This window comes from Malus sylvestris, chromosome 15, assembly GCF_916048215.2.
Source record: "Malus sylvestris chromosome 15, drMalSylv7.2, whole genome shotgun sequence".
Classification (NCBI taxonomy): Eukaryota; Viridiplantae; Streptophyta; class Magnoliopsida; order Rosales; family Rosaceae; genus Malus; species Malus sylvestris.
In genome coordinates, this window is record NC_062274.1 from 33341719 (window position 1) to 33365865 (window position 24147).

Genomic DNA, 24147 nt, shown 5'->3' on the forward strand with positions numbered 1-24147 from the left:
CTAGGTTGTTATATTTGTTGATTATCATCTTGTCTCTCAAAGAACCTATTCTTTGAGTTTTATCTCTCGTTCATTTGAGCTTAGGCAAATCATATTGTAGGATTACAATGAACTACCCAACAAAACAACATTTGTTAGTTGGTTTATAGAAGTGATATCTAAAGGTTAATTTAAGGATATCCACAAGATAATTCTCAAACAAATATTGCTTATTAGCACACAACCCCAAATCTTAATACGATTAAGACTTCTCTTTCTTTCCAACTACATCCTATGGAGTCATGAAAATTTTGGAAGATCTTCTAATTGACAATCATATTGTCTTAGAAGTATATATCATATATATGGGTAATTGATAACATCCAACAAACTAAATCTTATTCAAGTTCGTTCTTCTCCTAATGGAGAAATCCATTATCTTATGATGCTTCTTTCCTTGATATCTTTCAAGGAAACTGTTCTAAAGTGTTACCTTTCCTTGGATCAAATCTAAGGAGGTAAATACTTTAGACGTCTTACTCATCAACTTACATTCTTGAATTCTTTGAAACCTTTTGCAAAGTATTCGAACTTGTGTTTATTCAAAATAAACGATAGTCCAACCGAGAGCGATCTTCGGTGAATGTCATACAACATGAGTAGTATTATGTTGTGGACAAGTGCCACCAACATTTAAGTGAATTAACCTCAATAACTTTGTGATTCTTTCTTCCTTTCCAAAAGAATAAAGATTCAAACATTTTGCCTCTATACAATTTTAACAAGAAGGCATTGGATCTGGATCTAACGATCCAAAGCATCCATCTATGAACAACTCATAATTTATGTTTTAGAGGTATCACAACTCAGTTGGAATTAGTCATTATCTTGCAACCTTTTGGGTTTTAAGCATCGTTATATTCTAAACAGTTAACACTACCATATCATCTCTACTATAGAGATAATCAATTAGATTACAATAATGTAATCATTCATTAATAAAGAACAATGTTTTGTCAAACAAAACATTTATCCATTTCTCATATGGAATTAAGTTCTTTTATTCAATTGGAATGTAAAGACAATCTTTGTTTTTCCATTTTCTTTGGTAGTTCATATGAGGAAGTAAGTACTACCTGCTTTCGCAAAGATCTGCATTTGATTCACGTTCCGAATGTGAAGTACTTTCTCTTTTCTCATTAATCTTCTACTTTGTATTAGCCACACTTTTACAACAATTGTAAAACATAGTTACTAATACGGAATCAAGCATTCAAGTAGAAGAACCAACTGTTTTGAACTATTCAAGAACAATTTATAACACCTTCAAAAGGTGTGTTCTTGACACTTGCAAGACATTTCTTGCAAATACCCCTTCCAATGTCCATCCTTTCATAAAGAAAGTTTGTTCCCTTGGAGTTATTTCGCCTTCTTCATTTGACTTCTCCTTTAACTACAATAGTCATGGTCCCTAAACTCCCACCATCTCTCTTGAAACTCATAATTGTGTTATACACATCAAACAATTTGGAGAGCGTATGGTTATTGTTCACTATATAGTTTACAATAAACTTAGTGAACTATTTGGATAGGGACACAAAAGTGAAGTTCTTGCCTAGTTTCCGTCTCGTGAAGTGGTTTAATACTTCAACACTCAATGATTCAGAATCATCATAAGTCCATGTTGATGGACTATTTGTTGTCAACCAACCATTATGTTCTAAACATAATTACAAACTTTCAAGAGTTGTTCAAGGCAACTCTCATTTCTTCATACAACAATTTGTAAGTGAAGAATCATGGCACATAAAGTGTCCATGCCCTTGTGCTTACTTCTCAAGTTCTTTGTTCATTTAACAAAGAAACAAGCACTAGTGTTTGCATTAACTAAGGATTATTCAAAGCAACTCTTATTTCTTCATACAACGATTTGTAAGTGAAGAACTATGACACTAAAAGTGTCCTTGTCTTTATGCTAATCTTCATAAGTTCCTTTGTTCATATAACGAAGGAATAAACATTGGTTGTTTGTGTTGTCTTCTTTATGATAGACTTATCTAACATGTTCTTCCAATGATACATTATCAATAGGAAGATTGTGAGGATGAGACTACTTAGGTACATATACAATCCATTTAAGACAATCTATGGGATTGTGGTACCAAGTCCGGAAACTAAAGCATTCGGCTTTTCTTTGTCAAGTTTTGGATAGCGTTTGCAAATATATCGGTAAACAAATACATAACGAATATAAATTGATTGATTTTAAGCCATTTGATCAGGGTCTTTAAATCAAATAGCACCACCCACTATTTTTGGCAAATTCCATATCTCTCATCGGAATTCGAGAGTTTTGGAGGAAACTCTTAGTAGAGTATGGGAGACTCACCATTACCAAACCCACCTCACAATGATATGATGTTGGCTAGCATGAATAATAATGAGAGAGTACACTTCCTCATTTGCATCTCTTGCAAGTACCCATCTTATTTGGCCTTTAGAGAATGAAGCCTTACAATGATATGATGTTGGCTCCATTGCACTTAGTTAAGTCATTCCCACCATGCAAGTTTGAGTAGGGGTTCAAGAATAACCTCACAATGATATGATGTTGATCATTCTCGTTGCCTACCTTTACAACATCATGTATACATATAGAACTCCTCCTGAGTGTAAGCACACACTTTGTACTCCCCCATGATAGGGTGAAGTCGGTGTACGAGTCACAAACGATCGGAGCCTATCACGGTGGAAGGCCACAAAAGAGTGTTCAAAGCACTCTCACGCTTATCAACTTAATAATGGTTTGGTTGAGGGTTTTAGGTCTCATCACATATAAGCATGCATTTTAATCTTATTAAAACAATTTGGTCCTATTACAACTATTGGTCCATTTGATTGATTTAGTTGTATATGATACTCCCACTATGCTTGTAAAATGGTTTTTAAAGCAAGAGTATGGTACTACTAACATAAGGTTTGCATTCATTTATGGACTATATAGTTACCTTAGGGCCTTAGGATGACTATGAACCTTTTATTCGATCCAACACGAGCCTAGTGTTGAATCTCGGTCTAGGGATGGTGATTGATTTTAGTTATGCGTTAAATCACATTAAGGCGTGTTTTCTTATTGGGCGTTGGACCCTCTACTTCATTTTCATGCATATCAAATAAAGCAAGAAAGAAGTACTTCAAAGTAAAGAAGAGCTTATGCTCTTTTACAACATTTGATCAAAACAAATTACTTTAAAGTAAAGAAGAGCTTACGCTCTTTTACAATATTTGATCATATCAAATTACAACCAAAATCTAATCTACACATTCTCATGGTTCAAACAAATTTGAGACGGCCTTTCACATAGCTCAATTATCGTAGGCTTAGGTTCATAATCACCCTTTCTTTAATTAATTAACGTTTTAACTAATTAAACTTAAATGCAATATTTTTATTTGGTTTTTGTTTCCATATAATTGATTTAAATGGAGCTAAATGAAATGAAAATCCAATTCTCATTTAAAGATACAAAACTATTTTGTTCTCAACTAATTTGGGCTGAAAAACAATAACCTCAACCATTGGGCTATATTGCAAAACATAAACTTTTGAGGTCCCTTTGTAAAAACACAAAAGTTCACTACTTCATGTAATTACAATTAGAACCCAAAAATTTCAACAAATGCAAAAATTTCATTAAAGGAGCAAAACAATTTGTCCTTTAGTAATTTTGGGCCTTTACGTAAAAACGTAAACTTTCGGGTCAAAGTACAAATACAAAAAAAGGTATCAAAACTTTATGTAATTGCATAAAAGCCCCAAAAGTACCTTATTTAATAGGGTGGCCGGTTTTGGATGAGAGATTGTGTCATAAAACTTTTGAATTTTTCAACAAAAGTGAAAGGTGATGGGGAGGTTTGAAAAAGTGATTTCCATAAAACATGGTTTCTTGAAACAAGGAAAAGGTGTAAGTGATTGGTATGGTGTTGATTGAAAAAGGACAAATCATGTCATACCATTTATTACAATAAAGTCACACCAACCACCATAAACAAAACTTTATGAAAAACATCAAACACTTTGAATCAAAACACCAAACCTTTTTGTTCTTGGTTAGAACATAACAAGAACAATGAAGAACATACATGAAAACCCATAAGAGCTCCATGAACATTTTTCACCCAAAGACACCCCAAAAACTCTCAAACTTAAGGGAAAAAACATATTACCATACTAGGGGACTTAGGGGTTCCTAATGTCACTTTAAAACACTTTTAACAAGACAAACATGAACCTAAAAATCAACCCTTTGGATTTGGCCAAATTTCCCCAATAAACATGGCACCAAATTTTAGCTCCAAAATTCATGCTCATATGAACTACATTTACAACATTTGAGATGGAAAATTTTCTAACAAAATTTACATTCAAAGAAGCAAGAATAAAGCTTGTAACAATTACAACATTCAAATCATAAACTATGAAAATACAAAACCCAAAAGGATTCAGCAACTACTAGACCTAGGCTCTTGATACCACTTGAAGGAAATTTTGTGAAAAAACATGTTCATTTGAGCAACATCTATGGCATGCAATTAACAATTAAAGGCAGAATCATGCTTGTATGCATTCAAAAACAAAACATTACCCATGAAATTCAAAGCCTAGTAGAAGGGTGAACCAAGACTCAACTCAAGAACAAAGTGAGTTGAGAAATCTTATACCTTTGTTGATTCCTCTTTGCATAAGAAAAGGCTAATCACCCAAGGAAAGGGCCTTTATTCCTTGCTTCTGAGCTCCATGGATTTCTTGGATGAGGATGGTTGAAAGGATTCTCCAAGTTCCCAAAGTTGAGAGCCTCTAATTTTTCCATACCAAGGAGAGACTCGAAGAAGAGATGACTGACCTTGGAGGATGGAAGATGGCTAGCTAATCTCTTCCAAGGGGGCTGGCCTCCTAGAGAGAAAGGGAGAGATATTGTGTTCTCATCTTTTCTCCAAAAGAAACCCTAATGAAGAAAAGGCTATAAAGTCACATTTATACCTACCTTCATTGGAGTGGCAAACTTGTAATAAGTCCAAAACCCACTCCTTTATCAATATGGCCGGCCATAGGGTTTTATTGGGCTGTTTGGGCCTTTGTGAATTATTAGTCATTAAGTTGTCATACAACTTAAGTCAATGGGCTTGACGTTCGAAGCCCATTGGGCCTTGAGGCCCAAAACTAACCCGAGGTCTTTAACGAACTTTATTCGTTTGATTAATTAACATATTAATTAATCCTTGCCATAAATAATTAAACCATTTAATTATCCTTACTCATCTCCGTTGTTTCTTCAATCTTTACCTTACACGGTGTACGATCCATTAGGTTCCTTTTAGCGAGGCAGTGGGCGATTAGAACTCTTTCAAATCGATTGTGAATTGAAACTTACTTTCAATTCTCCCTTTAGTGATTATACATGTTTAGGGCTTCCACAAACCATGAGTGACACCTAGCAGTATGTCATGGTTACCCAAGCTAATCAGAAGAGGTGGAGAACCTATTCAGCTTAGGATTACAATGCAATACGGTCTTTCTCTAATACAATACTCTTCACTACATTGTTTGGTTTGACAGTTTATTCATGTCTATTGTCCAATGTGATTCTCTTACTTATATGATTACCTTGAATGTGATTTGGAACGACTTTCTAAATCTTATTCATACTCTGGCCAAAGATTCTTAATCATATCATAGAGTATTCTCCCTCAAAGGGTTTAAAGGTTAGAGATCCCTTGTTGCGCATTCACTTGCCTCCATGGTTAAGTGGCTTAACCTCAACTGTGCTGTGGATACCCTCTGACGGAGTGACTTTGACATAGTCAAAGATCAATCACCTAACCACAAGACAACTATGATGCCTCAGGTCAAATGACTACTTTGCATTATCCCAACCATGAGTTCTTATGTGACATGAGTATGAGAACTCCTTGTTGATCGTGTTCAGTGGACTCATTCTCTATTGAGCACCTACATGCTTGTCTTGTTGTCAATCACACCAATGACTCGAGACCAGTCACTCTCCCTAAGAAAAGACATAGCACATATTGATCTTAACGGACTGTCAATGCCCAATTGGTAATCCTATGATCATGAACGTTTAGGATATGTATACGAAAGAGAATGGTCTCATGAATTTAACTTCTTTAGATCGCATTCTCCCAATTACATATTCCTTGGACTCATCGTTTAAGCGTATAATATTTATATGAGACGGCTTCAAACAATAATCTTTGCCCTTTATATTAAACTATATTAGTTTAACATGTGAAATGTCCGTAAAGTATCATCATATGATTGGTTTTAGGGCACATTTCCAACAGTTCAGGTGGCTTGAAGGGTTTTGGATTTGTTGATGAGCTCGAACTACTGGAATTGCGAGAATAATAATCCTCATTGTAAAACGGTGCGTCGAAATCAAGGCGCCGTCTGACCGATGTAAGACCATCTGTCTGTTTCCTTGGGCCGAGCCTGTCGAATACTTTCTGGCGCTGGCCTTCACTAGGTTCCTTTGAAGGTTTTGCTGTAATCGCCAATTGGTGTTATGATGTCGGCATCTGCATCGGAGGTAGTTTCCTCTTGGGCTCGGTTAATACAACGCGTGCCTTACAATTGCTACACAAAACTATCGGCCCTTCATTTCCATCTTCGCTGGAGTCTGACATGGACTCGACTATGGCAGGTCCTGAAAGTTCGATGGCTGGTGCATTAGAAAACAAGTCGATCTTGAGTCGAGGTTGGGAACCTTTCTTTAGGATATGTGGTACTATTGGCCCGCCATTTTCTTTATCGTTGTAGTTTGACATTGGTTCAACTATGGCCGGTTCTAAGAGCTCGGTAGGTGGCGCGTTGGAAAATAGGTCGATCTTGAGTCGAGGCTGGGAGCTTTGCTTTCGGATGTGTTGTATTTGGGCAAATTCGACCTTCTCTTTTCCTTTGCTCTTGGGCAAACGGGTGTCTACCATGCCGATTGTCGTTGAAGGGAATGGTCCGTATCAACCATCATGCGTTTTTCAGGAAACTTTAACTTGCCTTTGTCAATCCAGCTCTGGATATCATCACGAAATATGACACAATTGTTTGTTGCATGCTTTGTCAAGTTATGGTATTTGCAATATGTCCTTCCTTTAAGTTTTTCGGCCTTGGGAATATTATGCCCTGGCCGAAGTTTAATGATCTTCACTAATAGCAATTGATCAAAAATTACTTCGGCCTTTGTGATATCAAAGGTATAAACTTTTGATGTTTTTACTGTTTCTTCAGTGGCCGAGCGGGTTTTGACCTCCTTGGAATTAATGAGTCAATGCCTTGCACACGTATGGTTTATCTATTACTATCTCGGTCGCGGCCATGCTGACGTACTGAGATTCCTCACCTTCGGTCGATGCGTAATTGACCGTAGGGTTTTTGTAAATCATCCCTCGAGATGGGGGTTTCGACATCTTCTCTTCTCGGAGCAAATAGTCATATTGCTCGACATGCTGGGCTAATTCATACATATCCCGAAAGTTTGCCCCCAAAAATTTCTTTTTGTATTCTATATCGAGTCCATTTAAAGCAAGTCTAACAAACTCGACTTCAGGGAGAGGTACTCGGCACCAATTCCTGGCCGATTTAAATCTGGTAAGATAATCCATTGGTAACTCATCGGATGCTTGAGCCATCTTGCCCAACAAAGAAACTGACATTTCCATCCTTGGCCGATAAAATTGCTCGTGAAATCTCTCGACCAATTCCTCCCAGCTTTGGATGGAATTAGGTGGAAGGTTGATATACCAGGCAAATGCTGAACCTGTCAATGAAAAGTTAAACAGCCGCAGCTTGTGAAAATCACTGTTGACATCTCTGCATTGCACAGTGAAACGAGCCACATGTTCCAACGAGGATAAAGACAATTCTCCAGCGAAAAGACTAAAATATGGAATTTTGAAACCTTTAGGATATTCGAACCGTTCCATGTAAGCTGGATATGGATGGATGAATTTAGGGAACTTCGACCCCTTTTTCATGGCCGAATCAATCATCCGCTGGACCTCGGTTATATCGACGGACGTTACTTCCACTCTCTGGTCGGGTCCATCTGTCCTGCTACTCGATCCTCTTTTTTTTTCTAAGTCAATTGGCTTGAGCCGAGTAGGCATTGGCTCGGCCTGTACTATTGGCAACAGATTATTCCTTGGTGGCAATTATCGGGAAAAATCGAATGACCTGTCGTCGTGCAGTTTATCGATTCCTCGACTAAACGTCTGTTCAACCGCCCTAGACTGTTCGTCAAGTCATCTTCGAAGAAACGATCTTGTTGGTGGATCAGAGCCTTCACCACCATCCTCATCACAGTCCTCCACTATCCCTTCATTGAGAACGCAGGTGTTTTTGTTAGGGATTTCTAGACTGCAAAGCTGACCACCGAGACCAACTTCCTTTTCTCGGCGAGTCGCGCTTGTGGACTCAGGTGTCACGGCACTAAGGGGATTCTGTGCCTGTGATACACTTTGTCCTATGCTCTGAATTGGCAAATCGGTTGTTGATTTTCCCATAGCTGTTTTCTTTTTAACCGATCGTGTTTCAATTGGCATGAACTTCGTAGTTAGCACTAGGTCCCACTGGGCGTGCCAAAATGTTAACACTAAAAACTACCAAGCCTACGTGGCGCGCAGGCCGAGTTATCTATGAGCTAACTACGTCATTCAGTTGAATGCGGGGCGTGCTAACTCGTCAGTCGAGCTCGGCCGACTCCTGCATCTTGCGATTGCGACCGAGGAAGGAACACATCTCAACCTCTTGGGTTCTCGAACCTGAAGACATGGCTACTATTCTTACGAAGTTCACAAATCATCGTCGTCGGATTCAGTCACAATGATGGTATTCGTCAGAGTAAACTCACACCAAATCGACACCAAAGTGTAAGGGCATAAATACTTAAAGCGAATATATGTCTTAACAATAAATGTGGTTCGGCCGTCGGAATGCCGAACTCTAAATCCCACTTGAGAGTATCCAATCATAAACTAACTCGGCGTGCAATGTGCCGAGCCCAATAAACTGTAACACCTCACTTCGCTGAGAAGGATAATGAGATGACCTCGACCAATAAGGATTCGGGAATCCTTTTCAACCGAGACTTGGATAGATAACCAGTCACCCTCGACGCAGTGCTATCTATGTCGATTGAAGATGCTGCGAGACCGGCTGGTTCTATGGTGACAGTGCTATCTATGTCGACTGAAGATATCACCGGTTGCCTTCACAGTGATGTTTATCCAAACTGAAGGTGTGTCAGCAAAAAAAGAAAAGGAAAAAGTCTCAAGGTTGTTGAGAAACTTTGCGCAGGGTAGTTGTGTGTTGAATTGAAGGGGGCTTGAACGATGCACAGCCTCTTTTATTTATAGCATTGGGTACTTTCTAGATCGAGTTAAAACCCTACTTGGATTAGGATTTCTTCTTCTAATCAAACACCATCTCGACCAGTCCTATTTTCACTATGACTTTGAACCAGTCCTTTATCAAGCCGGATTCACTTCCGGGTTATCAATATCCATATCTTGCCGAGACTCCTTATTGCGCCAAGATTCAGTTACTCGTCTCGCAGTATGACTTGACCGACCTAGGTTAGGAAGCCCATGAACTAAACGATCCACGATAACCTTTTCGTAAGGCCTTCCGGGCCGAGAATAAATCTCGGCCCAAACCAATATTTTGGGCCTAAACACTTATATAGAATAATAATACAAAATTGTATATTTAATATAGAATATATTGTATATATTATTCTCGGCCCAAACCAATATTTTGGGCCTAAACACTTATATAGAATAATAATACAAAATTATATATTTAATATAGAATATATTGTATATATTAATATGGCTATTGTAATTTATAAGAAATCTTTTAGTAATTAAACTTTAAAATTATCAAAATACTTTTTTTCTTAACAAGTCGAAACAGGTTACCCACGTGTTACCCACGTGTATACCCGATAAGTTATCGTGTTGACCCGAAACCCGTTATTTTCGTGTCGTTTTCGTATCGTGTCAGAAACTGCCAGGTCTAATTAATAGTAATAGTTTGCAAGATCAGAAGTGGAGTATTATAAATGATAATGCTTTAGGCTTCATATTGGGGAATCATGAAAGATTGAGTGGAAGATTTTGATGAGTTATTATAAGCCCATTGAGATTCTTGAAGAGCTGGATTACATATAAACGAACCTTGCTTGCTTGCTGCCTCTTGCTACTTGCAATCACTAGGGTTGGCTTACATCGCTTTTGGACCTGCCACGTGTACATTATACATGCAAAGATATAAATTATGGAATGTGCCTGTGCCTGTGCCTGTGCCTGTTCTATATGTTTTGTTCATCCTGAACCTTTTTACATGGGAATACTTTGATGTACAACTTGCGTTTTGTTTTTGCAACCCCAGACTGAAAGATTTATGAAGGGATTATTTGATAATCATTTCGTTTTCAGTTTTTTATTTTTGTTCACTGCTTTTTGAAAACGGAAAACATGCTTAGCAACTGCTTTTAGTTAAAAAAAACTCTTAAGGCTAACAGCATGTTTGATAATCATTTGGTTTTAACTATGATTTTTAGTATATGGTGGAAATTAGAGATGAATAAGATGGAGGACTGATCGCCGGGGAGATATAAAAGAAATGTTCAAGAGTATACAGAAAGAAGACAAAAAATCCAACATTAATTCAAGTTTGTTGTTACTTTTAAGATCTAGTTTTCCTCGATTTTTCTTTATTCTTTTCCTCCATCGTAATACCACTCTTCATTTCTTCTTTTTCATTTATACTTTCCACATATTTGAAGCACATAATGTATAAAAACTAGAAGTTTCAAAACTTTAGTTCTTAATTAAAATTGAAATTAATCATAATAATCTGCGGATATAATAAATTTGATTCTAGTCATTTGATTGTTGAATACAAGTCTCACATCGGGACATTAAGAAAATAAAGTACAATACATAAGGGTAGAGTTCTACTTCTAATACTGATAAGACCTCTTGTATGAAACCCCCACACTTACCGTTTTATGCTAGTACCCGTGTGGCTAACAATGTGGTGGTCTCACGTGAGGCAGACATTTTGTATAAAACTCCACACCTACCGTTGCATACAAGTGGCATTGCAAGTTGAGGTAACTTTCTCCCCACCGCAAAAATAGAAAATATATAAATAAGTGGGCTTAAAGTGTCACATATTTTCAATGTTCGATCCTAGACTCTTGCCATTGGTTATGGACAACTTGAAAGATCACCTTAGATTGCCCAAAAGATTAGAAACTTATGGTGCTAAATAATTATCTATGAACAACCTAAAAGTAGACGATAAAGCACCATAACCTATATTCACAAACTTGAAGTGGGCAAATAAAAGCTTAACAAAATCTGGCATCCTAAAGTGCAAGAAGATTTAACTTTACAACGCAAAAGGAATGGATTAAAAGAGAGTATTGTATCCTCGTGAATATACAGACCAGGATCCCCACTTTGCTTTTTTGTATAATTAATAGTATAACACAAAGCAGATTCAATTGTTCATGCTTTGGATCTTAAAGTAATTGGGAAGTTGCCATGATAATTGGTCAAAGGGTTGAATTTGAAGACGGAATGTTCTTTACAGAACAGAAAAGGGTAGTATATGCATATATAGTTTTTCTTCTTATCAGTATCCAATCCACCTTGGCATGAGATAAATTTGTATTCAACCACTGGAATTTTCAAACGTTGGTGGAATTCCTTTCCGTTGAGAACCATGGGTACAAACTCCACTGTGTGAAAAAGATGTACAAGGTTCGGAGTTAACTGTACAAGGAAAAACCTAGACCTGGCAGTTTCTGACACGACACAAAAATGACACGAAAATAACGGGTTTCGGATCAACACGATAACTTATCGAGTGATCCGTTAAGATTCTTAACGGGTATACACCCGGGTAACACGTGGGTAAACCGTTTTGACCTGTTAAGAAAAAAATTATTTTGATAATTTTAAAGTTTAATTACTAAAAAGTTTATTATAAAATACAATAGCCATATTAATATATACAATATATTCTATATTAAATATATAGTTTTGTATTATTATTCTATATAAGTTTTAAAAAAAAGTTTTAGTCATTATTTACTTTTATAATGAGAGTTTCTTATTATCATTACTAGGATAAATTGTACTTAACATGTTGTTGTCCAAAATTAAAATAAACTAAATAGTATTTGTATAGAAAAGAACTAAGAAGACATACATACAAGTATGAAAAATGTAAAAGAATATATAAACACTCGTGATTCATCATTATTCCTCCACAAGTAGATAATGGTTACACTTACATTATCATTTAGATTTTTAAAATCCTCCAAACCTTCATGAATAATGTTTTTTATTTGAGGGCAAAATTAATAAAATTAATAATAATTATTGTAGAAGTGTAAAAAATGTAAAAAAAAAAAAATATACAATCACTCATAGTGACAAACTTTACAACTTTCATGAAGGGGCCAGCTTCAAAATCCAACACTATAATTCGTAAACCTTAAATTTATATTTAACCGTCGATTGCCATTTACGCTTTATTCTTCTTACTGAATTCCATTTTTAAAATTTTCTTTTTTGAAAACATGATCCTCTGGCAAATGTAAGAAGATGAACGGTTTAGATATTTGATATCACGGTTCAATATTTACGATTAATTGAAATATGAGTCGATGTTATATAGTTTGTAGAAACTTTATAAACATCAAGCAATATTTTCACTAATCGTAAAACTCTGAATATAATATCAACGATCCAAACCATTTAACTTCCTACATTCTCTAATAGATCAAGTTTTCAAAAAAAAAATTCTGAAAAAAAACAAAATTTGATGAGAACAATGAAGCGTAAATGTAAACAACAATTAACGGTTAAATTTTGATCTATGATTTATATAATTATAGTGGCGAATTTCGAAGTTAAGCTTTTCATGAAAGTTGTAAAGCTTGTCATTACGAGCGTTTATATATATATTTTTATATTTTTTTACACTTCTACATTAATTAAAAAACTATTAAAGACTTTAGTTAAGTGAAAATATACTTAAAAGAAAAATGAGTTTTTATGTTTTGGATGTGACATTATAATATGTATATACTTATTTAGTATTATGTTTTTCATTTGATTATTTATTGGTTTAAAATATTTTTTCCTTAACGGGTAACCGGTCAGGTCATATTATCTGTTAATATTATCGGGTTGATTTCGGGTTGGGTCATTTTACCCGTTTATTTTAACGGGTGTTACATGACACGATCCGTAAAGATATCGGGTATGACACGAAAACGACATGAACACGAAAAACACGACACGAATGCCAGGTTTAGAAAAACCCTAAGACCTCCTCCAACCCTGTGCTATTTGCCAAATTTCCCCCCAAAATTCCCCCCCAAACACCATCCAACCCAAGCTAAGACATTGGGCTAAAAGCCAAATGCTAAAGCTGGGCCAAATTCCCCCCCTAAACGCGTGGACTAGCTGCAAATTGGGCCAGTCTCGGCCCGCCAACTTGCGGACACACCCCACGCAGCCTGCTTCCAATCAGCTCCCGATAGCGTGGGGGCCTACTATTAGGGCCCTGTTGGCCACTTCGCTGAGCCCAACAGCTATTTTCCGCATTTGACGGCCATCATTTAAGGACCGTTGGTTGATCCAACGGTCCAAATTCAAATTTCATTTTTTAAAAAATATGTTATTTTAAAATACATTGAATCCAACGGCTGAGATCAAATATAATCAAATCTAACGGTAAAAAAAAAAAGATCTAACGGCCCAAATTTAAATCCAATGGCTAAAATAATTAAAAAATTATTTAACTCAAAATTCACCCAAAAACTCTATAAATACCTATGTATTTGTTCAAACATCCACACAAAACTCAATTTTCTCCTACAATTCTTCCAATTTATCTTTCTACCATTTCTTTCCATTTCCAAAATGTTCAACATGGCAAGAGAGCATATTAGAGGTCGTAATTGGACCTGTGAGAAAGATGTTGTTTTATGCTTGGCATGAGTTTCTGTTAGCGAAGATGGTGCAGTTGGCACAAATCAAAATAAAAATGTTTTGTGGGATAGAATCATTGCAAAGTAGTGGTCATGATTAACAACTGCATTCAAGATGCTTTCAAAAAGCTTTCTCCCCATAGCAGGAAATCTCGGACGCTCAATGAAATGATCTTTCATCATTTACTCATAACACTCTTCTCTATCACACTGCACAAATGAACGCCTTGTGACAGAACCACGATGACTATATTCGCCATGGTGCTCATATTGCATAAACGAGTTTACAAGTTCAGCTTCGGTGTTGCTCAATTATTCATCCTCAATGTCAAGCCTTGCTTGGTATTATGCCATTTGCATTGCCTTGCTACTCCTTCTTCTATCACCCATTGATGAGATATTAAGGATTTTTAGGAAACAAAAACTTCTTGAAAATTGAAAGATTGGTGAATATATGATGTGAAAATTACTTGACGCACAAATTAAACCCTATTGTTGACAATTGTAGCAAAGATGTAAGTAGGGATCGTTCTAGATCGGAGATTAACTAGGGCTGCTAATCTACACAATTTAAACTTTAAAACACTAAATTAGACTTTAGAGACTCAAAACTGACTTAAAACACTCAAAACAGCAAAACTGACTTAAAAAGACTCAAAACAAACTCTTGGGAGTTATTTGGACGAATTTAAGACTAGTAAGACTCAAAACACTGAATTGGACAGGTTTAAACATTTTTCTAACTAATCTAAGACACTTAATGAAAAAGGGGGATTGATTTGGACGAAATTAATTAAACTAAACAGATTGCAAAACTAAAGCAAACTAGGTACAAAATCAGGTGAATTGAATGGTGAAATAGGTTAGTTAGAGAATCTTTCTCCACACATGACATATGCTAACAAACCAATTTCCAGTTATTATTCTATTTGTACCATACTTGACCAATCCCGAAACTACTGAGCACCGGTCAACGTTATACCGTCAAGGACCCAGAAGAGTTTCCCTCCAACCAGGAGACCAATCACAATGAGACACATGTCGACATTAAAAGCCAATCATAGCACGACACGTGTCAACATCAGAAGACAATCACAACATGACACGTGTCAATGTCAGAATGAAACTAGAAACTCTCTTCTATAAATAGAGATCATTCTCTCACAATATTTCCTAATGTCATTTGTACTAAATCATTCACTAGTACTCACTAAAGGAGAGCTTAAACCTATGTAATTGTGTAAACCCTTCACAATTAATGAGAATTCCTCTACTCTGTGGACGTAGCCAATCTGGGTGAACCACATACATCTTGTGTTTGCTTCCTTGCCTCTATCCATTTACATACTTATCCACGCTAGTGACCGGAGCAATCTAGCGAAGGTCACAAACTTAACATTTTCTGTTGTACCAAAGTCCTCACTGATTTTGTGCATCAACATTTGGTGGCGTCTATGGGAAACGACACTTATTCCCGCTTTCTTCAGCTTTGTCAAGTTGGTTTCCACCATTCGTACACTCTCTTTTGACCAGCATCCCTCTCCAACATGGGGAGCGAAGGAAGTCACAACACACAGAATGACACCCCTCTTGCACCTAGTGCGAAGCAACGAAAGAAGGAAAGAAAAAGGGTTGCTCTTTAAGCTAAAGTCGATGAGCTAGAAGCTCAGAATAACAAGAGAGCAATGAAGAATAAGGTCCTCCAAGAGCAGTATGAGAAGCTATTTGAGACGCTCCACGAAACTAGGCATACTCAAACACGCGAGCTCGTTGCCCCTGTGGACATCAACCATCATCTGGGTGCCCTCAAACATGGAGGGTCACATTCCTTCGACATGGGTATCCCTGATGAAGAGCGAGCTAATTATCAAAACATTGATCAATATGAGACATCTCTCAACCCAGCTGCTTTGACCCAAAACAGGAGAAGTGGAGGAAGACACCTCCTTGCAGAAGGGTTGGAAGGATCGAAAGCCGTTTATCGTGATTGCCGAGACTTCCTAAAGCAACGTCGAGAGAATCCCCTCCACATATGCTCGAAGATCAATGACCCAAGGGTTTCTGAAAGACGCAGTCCCCTCCCACGACCCAGGCCAGCTGCCAATCTAGGGAAGGAACGACAGGTCCTAGAGGAACATGAAGGTACAGGGGACTCTGAGGTATTTCGATAGAGTCGCCCTAGAAGTCAATACGGCGAGTCCAAGGAAAAATCACACGCCTTTGCTCAAAACTTTCCCACTTCCAAGAGGTGATGGAGACTTACAAAAGAAAATCCCAGTGGTACATGACTCTACTTAGGACCCCCTTATCTTACAACTCTTTGAGGAAGTAAACAAGTTGAAGGCCGAACGTCAGGCCGAGATACCGATTGGAACCAACCCAGGCCTGGCCCTCTCACAATGAGGATCCTCGACACCCCCTTTAAGTAAAGACAAAACAAAAGCTTTGTTTACAACTCTATACTGGAAGGGAAGACCCAATTGAACACCTTAACCTCTTTGAGTCCACCATGGCAGATCGGATGCACATCGACGAAGAGCGATGTCTTCTCTTCCCCTCCACCCTCTCTGGCGGAGCTCTAAACTGGTATTGTCGTCTTCCACCTGAGACAGTAGACTCATTTAAGGAACTGAAGAAACCGTTTGTCTCTCAACACATCTTCTAAACCGATCGCTTACATTCTGCAGATGACTTGTACACTATTCGCCAGAAGCCGGACGAGTCACTACGAGAGTATGCCGGTCGTTTCAGCCATGAGTATTCTCGCTGCGCTGAGGCAGATGACAAGACCGCCCTCAAGGCCTTCACGGCAAGCCTACGTGATTGTTTCTTCAAGTACATGATAAATGCCAACACTTGGAAGACTTACTCTCAGGTGATGGCACATGCTTACAACCATGCTTCCGCCGAGGCAAGGACATATCAAGGGAAACCCCCCACAACCACCCCTTATCAGCAAGTAGGGAGTGGAAGCCAGATCCAACCAAATGAGAAGACCTCGACCTTCCAAACGGCAGCGGTGCCTCCCCTGCCTTACTTAATACTTTGCTAAGTCAACAGACATATCAATCTTAGGGCAAAAGGAAAGATTTCTATCCTCACCAGTCTCATTTTAGTAAAAGAAGTAAAGGACACTACCGCGATAACCAAGGGTATCACTATGATAATCCTCGACCCCAGGCAGTCAACATAGTGGGTCAAGCACGTGTCAGGACAGCCCCTACCCTGAGGTATGAGGCATACACACCTTTGAACGCCACATGCGTGGCCATTTACCCTAACATAGCACCTGATACCGAAGCCAAAGCTGAGGCACCCGGATTACAAGCCCACGAAGATCACGGGCACGTTTTGCTGCTACCACGAACATAACGGCCATAACAGCGAGAAATGTATCACCCTTTGTAATCATATTGAAGCTTTGGCACGTGAAGGAAAAATTGATCAATTCCTTCTTCACCCTCCAATGGGTAACCATAACCAACATCAAGTGAATGTGATATATTCTGTAAGTGATGGCACACCCATATCTAAATCTTCCAACAGGGCCATGAAAAATGGTGAACGAGCTTTAAGGTCTGGCCACCAAGTGTTTCACGTGGAAGACATCAGGGGAGGTAAGTATCAAAAGCCTAACTGGGATCCAATATGTTTCTACCCTGAGGAAGAAAGAGGTATCATCTACCCTTACAACTACCTACTGATTGTGGAAGCTCACATAGCCAACTTTGAAGTACGACGAATCCTGGTAGACACGGGGGCTTTGATCAATATCATGTTTGCTGAAGCTTTCATGGCACTTAATGTAGCTGAACACTTGCTCGATCGCTCGATTTCCCCTCTGATAAGCTTCTCCGGTGATATCGTGTAACCTTTGGGGAGCATACACTTACCTTTCACCATTGGTATAGGCCCTTACATAGCTACCATTACCACTAACTTCCTGGTGGTTGATTGCCCAACGGCATACAATGTCATCTTCGGATGCACATGCATCAATGATCTCAAGGCCATGGTATCCACACATATGTTATTGATGAAATTTCCAACCCCCTATGGCAATGGTTACATTAGAGGAGACCAACTTAGTGCACGATCATGTTACAACACTTCGGTCAAGCAACAGCACCTGACTGTGCCCAAGGAAACCCTTTCTATACATGACCAAGTCATAAAGACCAGCCCAGACGAAGCCAACTTGGATCTTCACGGTGGCAACAGTCAACCCGAAGATCCTCGAGATGACTATTTCACCGAGCAAGCATAACCCGCTGAAGAGTTGGAGAATATCTCTATCTCAAAAGATTATTCGGATCGCATGGTGAAGATCGGCACCACCTTGTCACCACCAATTCGGTTGGCATTAATCTCTTTTTTGCAAGAAAACACTAAGGTCTTCGCCTGGTCATATGAGGACATGCCAGGCATTTCTCCCGATATCATCTGCCATCACTTAAGTATTGACCCCAAGACCAAGCCAGTGAGACAGAAGCGAAGATCTTATGACGCTGAACGGTACGAGGCAATGAAGGCAGAAGTTGAAAAACTCAAAGGCATAGGCTTCGTCCGCGAAGTCAATTATCCAACGTGGGTAGCAAATGTTGTCCTTGTTAAGAAGAATCCGACCAAGGAAAGTCTCCTGCTCCAAAAGGTCTAGTGGAGAATGTGTGTTGATTACACCGACTTAAACAAAGGATGCCCGAAGGATAGCTTTCCTCTTCCTCTCATAGACAAACTTATAGACTCTACGGCAGGGTGTGAACTTTTGAACTTCATGGATGCTTACTCAGGATACAACCATATCCTCATGAACCCTCCAGACTAAGAACACACAGCCTTTACTACTGACAGGGGACTATATTGCTATAAAGTCATGCCCTTCGGCCTAAAGAATGCAGGAGCAACTTATCAGAGACTGGTCAATTCAATGTTCGCCGAACAGATTGGGAAGAGCATGGAAGTTTACGTTGATGATATGTTAGTCAAGAGCAAATATGCTGACCAACACATCTCCAACCTATATGAAACTTTCACCATTCTGAAGAGGTATCGAATGAGGTTGAACCCCAACAAATGTGCCTTCGGCATAGGCTCTGGAAAATTCTTAGGCTTCATGATAAGCCAACGAGGCATTGAGGTTAATCCCTAGAAGATCAAAGCAATCCTCAACATGAAGGAACCGGTAACTGCAAAAGACATCCAAAGCCTTACTGGCAAGGTGGCAGCCTTAACTAGGTTTATCTCTAAGGCCACAGACAGATGTGCTCATTTCTTCAAAGCACTTAAGGGAAGTAAGAAGTACATTACATAGACTGATGAATGTGCTGAGGCATTCAAGAACCTCAAAGACTATATAAGTAAAGCCTCTCTGCTCTTCAAACCTGAAGTTGATGACACTTTCATTATCTATCTGTCGGTATCAGCTTCAGCAGTAAGTTCCGTTCTCATTCGAAAGGATGGTAATGTCAAACGACCTGTCTACTACGCTAGCAAGGCCTTACAAGATGTGGAGACACGATACTCCAACATTGAGAAATTGGATCTAGCATTGGTCATGTTTGCTCGAAAAACACACTCTATCATCGTGCTTACCAATCATCCTCTTCGACAGATACTCCAAAATCCTGACACTTCTGGGCGAATGATCAAATGGGCGATAACATTGGGTGAGTTTGACATCTCCTACCAACCAAAGCCAGCTGAGAAGGGCCAAGCAGTGGCAGACTTCATTGTCGACTTCACATATCCTGTTGACATTGTTTCTACGCCTAAAGAAGTGGTTTCATTACCCTTGGAAGCTTAGAAAATAGAACCAACAGCCCCAGTATAGAGTCTATATGTTGATGGCTCGTCCAACCAACAGGGTTGTAGAGCAGGACTAGTTCTTATGACCTTTGACAAAGTGGCGATAGAGTACGCTATTCATTTCAAATTCAAGGCGTCGAACAATGAGGCCGAATATGAAGCCCTCCTAGCAGGCTTACGTTTGGCCAAACACCTTGGGGGTTAAACGAATTGATATCTTCAGTGACTCCCAATTGGTGGTTAACCAGGTCACCAACAACTTTGACGCTAAGAATAGTTCCATGGCAGCCTATCTGGCACAAACACAATTGTTGCTCAAGCATTTCCACTACCAGATCACCCAAATTCCTCGACCGGCAAACAGTCATGCAGTTGCTTTGGCTCGCCTCACCTCAGCGGTGGAAGATAAGATTGGGAGAAAAATTCAGGTCGAATTGTTGGCAGCACCAAACATCATGGCTGCAGAAGTGTGCAACTTACAACAGGAGGATAGTTGGATTACCCCGATTTATAGATTCCTTGCTCATGGCACCCTTCCAAATGACAAAGTCCAAGCTAAGCAGATTCGATACAAGGCTACCTGTTACTTGATCATTAATGACCAACTCTATAAACGTGGTTTTAACCTATCAAACCTAAAATGCTTTACGCCCGCAGAGGCGGAAACTATCATTCGGGAAATACATGAAAGAGTCTGCGGAGATCATGCTGGATCTCGATCCCTAGCACACAAGGCTTTTCGCCAAGGATATTACTGGCCAACACTCCACCAAGATGCCTTCAGAATATCCCGCTCATGTGATAAGTGTCAACGCTACACAACTATTCCTCACTCTCTTCCCGAGCCGCTCACTCTTATAATCAGCCATTGGCCCTTCGCCCAATGACTGACTACTTCACAAAGTGGGCTGAAGTAGAACCCTTGGCAACCATTACTAAGGAAAAAATAGAAGACTTCGTATGGAAGAACATCATTTGCAAATTCGGCATTCCTAATGCGATAGTCACTGACAACGGGCGACAGTTTGACAACAATAAGTTCAAGATGTTTTGCTCTAAGTTCAACATCAACTTATGTTTTGCCTCCCCAGCTTATACCCTGTCTAATGGACAAGTTGAAGCCATCAACAAAATAATCAAGCGAACTTTGAAAACCAGCTTGGACAAGGCTAAAGGTTGTTGGCCAGAATTTGTACCCCAAGTTCTTTGGTCATACCGCACTTCGTATCAGACATCAACAGGAGAAACCCCATTCTCACTTGCCTTTGGTACAGAGGCAGTTGTCCCAGTTGAACTTGAGCAAGCAACGTTCCAGTCCAAAACTACGTGCAAAACGAAAATGACAAACAACTTACCCTCAACTTAAATATAGTCGAAGAACACAGAAACCAAGCTCACTTAAGGAATGTTGCCTACAAGCAGCGTATCTCTAACTACTATGACTCCAAGGTCAAACCTTCTTCTTTCAAAGTGGGGGACTGGGTATTGAAGAAAAGATTACTCTGCGATAGAGTCCTGAGTGAAAGAACACTTAGTCCAAACTGGGATGGACCGTTTGAAGTTGTTGGCATCAGTCGCCCTGGGTCCTACAAGCTTAGAAGCTCCGATAGCAAGACCCTTGGCCATCCATGGAACGCTGATCACTTGAAGTACTATTACAAGTAAACTCACATTGTACAAGTGTTAAGCTTAAGCCGTTCAACATCCTATGTAACGAAGACTATTTAGCATGAATTCAATAAAGAGGTGATTTAGACAACTCGGTCCTAATCCTCTTACATTCCTAACAATGAAACACTCGGGTTCAAAGCTTCAACATGAATGCTTCCAACAAGAAATCAAGTCTACGTATATGTCAACAAGACTATACAAATAAACATACAGTATTGGATAGAACTAGTACATCCAAGTTATGGCTTATATCTAAACAAAGGATTTGCTCAAACATAGCCAGACATTCATCAATGATAGTGCAAATACTTGGTAATTAACAACAAACTAGTACATCCAGAGTACATGGCACATGCCACACAAACAACAAACTAGTACATCCATAGTACATGGCACAAGCCACACAAACAACAAACTAGTACATCCAGAGTACATGGCACATGCCACGCAAACAACAAACTAGTACATCCAGATTACATGGCACATGCCACACAAACAACAAACTTGTACATCCAAAGTACATGCAGAAAAAGAGAGCACTACGAGTCATCCTCATCTGAGGCCGAACCCCTGACAATATCACTCTGCATTTCAACCCCATCGCTATCACCACCTTCCTCAGCATCTCCAGGACCATCCTCACTCTCATGAGACTGCTTACTGATACTAGCTTCATTATCAGAGTCATCATCACTACTAGGATCAACTGCGAGGACAAAGGCTTCACCCTTTTGTCAGTACTCATCCATCTCATCACGGTACTTTCGGATAATGCTTCCATTGTCGTAACGCTCAAGGACGACCATCCATTTCCTTTTCTCAAAATTAGCCGCTCGGATGCAGTGAGGCCTAAAAGCATCATGAAAGGCTTGGGAACCTAAGAACTCCTGCACAGCAGCATCCCTCTCAGTTGGGATACTCTTCTTCAGCCTAGAAACCTCAACCAAGGCACTATCCAACTCCCTTTCAACCTTGGAAACCTCAAGAATGGTTGTCTCAAACTGTTTCTTAGTCGTTTCCAATTGTTTCTTGAGCCTCACATTCTCACCATTCCGCCTCTTTAAACTCTCAAAGTTTTCATCCTTAAGGCGGATGGCATCAGCCAAAGCTTTGCTCGTTTTTCTGCCGTCATTCACAAACTGCTTATTCTCTTTAAACTTTACCTTGTACCGCTCGACTTCTCATAATCTGTCATCGTACTCGGTCATAACCTACATGACAAGATAATCGTCACTACCAGGAAAAAGAGGGGAGAAAGTAAAGAAATGATAAAGTAACACTTACATAAGAAGATAGCCTTATCATTCGGTCATGATCTGATTCGTTATCATCTAGCGGCTCGCCAAGCTCATCAACAATGGATCGACGTCCTGCCAGGCAATTATTGACATAGCTAAAACTACTTGGCTGCATGGCAACCTTCAAGTCCTTCCAATGAATGCTGCCAACCTCTTCCTTGTACTTTCTCTTACGGCTACAGCTAGGGCCACCTTCTTGGTCAGTAGACTCCATGGTTAGAGGAAATATGGGATTGATGATAGGAAGAGGAGGCAATAGTCGTCCCTCCTCCCTTGCAACTATGGCATCAGCACAACCGATGGCCTCAGCTTCAGCCTTCTTTGAGGTAGCAATCTTGAGGACCTCCTTTTGCGACTTAGGTTTAGGGGTTGGCCTCACCCGATGCTTACGAGCTCCCTTGTGAAACAAAATGTCGTCTACGGGAACTAACATGGGTGTTTTCCCTTTCTTGGCGTTAGTCTCCCCTTTCTTGCCCACATTCTCCACTGAACAAGAAAAATCAAAGTAAAGAATGCAACTTTGTAAAAGAAAGAGGGGGCGAAATGAAAGACACAACTTACTTGCTCGTCTCTAGCACTCCGACACTAGGGGTTGGAAACCGTACTTTCGAAATAAGGGTCGTAGCTTGCCCAAATGTCTATCCTCTTTGGGCACCCTCAACATCTTCTCTACGTCAATTAGCTTCCGTCCAAACAGCTGCGGTGGTGGCCAGGAACCTTCTCACTCCCAAAGATAACAGACTACTTTCCAAACGGTCTGATGAGTTGGCTGTTAAGGATTCTCTGGCTTTCAGTGTTTAGTGTGCAGGTTCTGTGTCTAATATGTTGTCTTAGAAAGTAGTCTGTTATTCTTCATCACATAGTCTCCAACGGTAAGAGGACCAGTAGGGGATAAGAAGGATGGGCACCATATGTTGTCTTGAGAAGGCATGGTTGCCTCTTCACCAAAGTTCAAGTCAAAACGACGATCGGATGGGCCACACATTCTCAGAAATGATGAAGGAGAAATAAGGTGCAATAAATCTCTGAAGTAAGGGGAAAATTCCTACAAGCAATAACTCTCTGAATGTACTTCTTGCACATAATTAGTGCCCTTATAAAAGAAAGGGCAACAGAGCCATTGGTTCCAAAATCAAAGAGGCACCATTCTCCCGATTCTGAAGAGGCACCACTTTTCACACGCAACATCAGCTCTTCGGGTACCACAAATAACTTTGCCAAAGATCTCTGACAAAGTTTAGACACATAAATTTTGAAGGTCTAGCTACCCTACTATTACCCACAAGGGTAAAGGAACAGCACCA

The 24147-nt window shown here is 39.4% G+C and overlaps 1 pseudogene; it reads right to left on the bottom strand.

The window, feature by feature from the left end:
• Positions 1-21850: 21850 nt before the first annotated feature.
• LOC126605856 (uncharacterized) lies at positions 21851-23516 on the bottom strand (annotated as a pseudogene).
• Between the last annotated feature and the right edge of the window lie 631 nt (positions 23517-24147).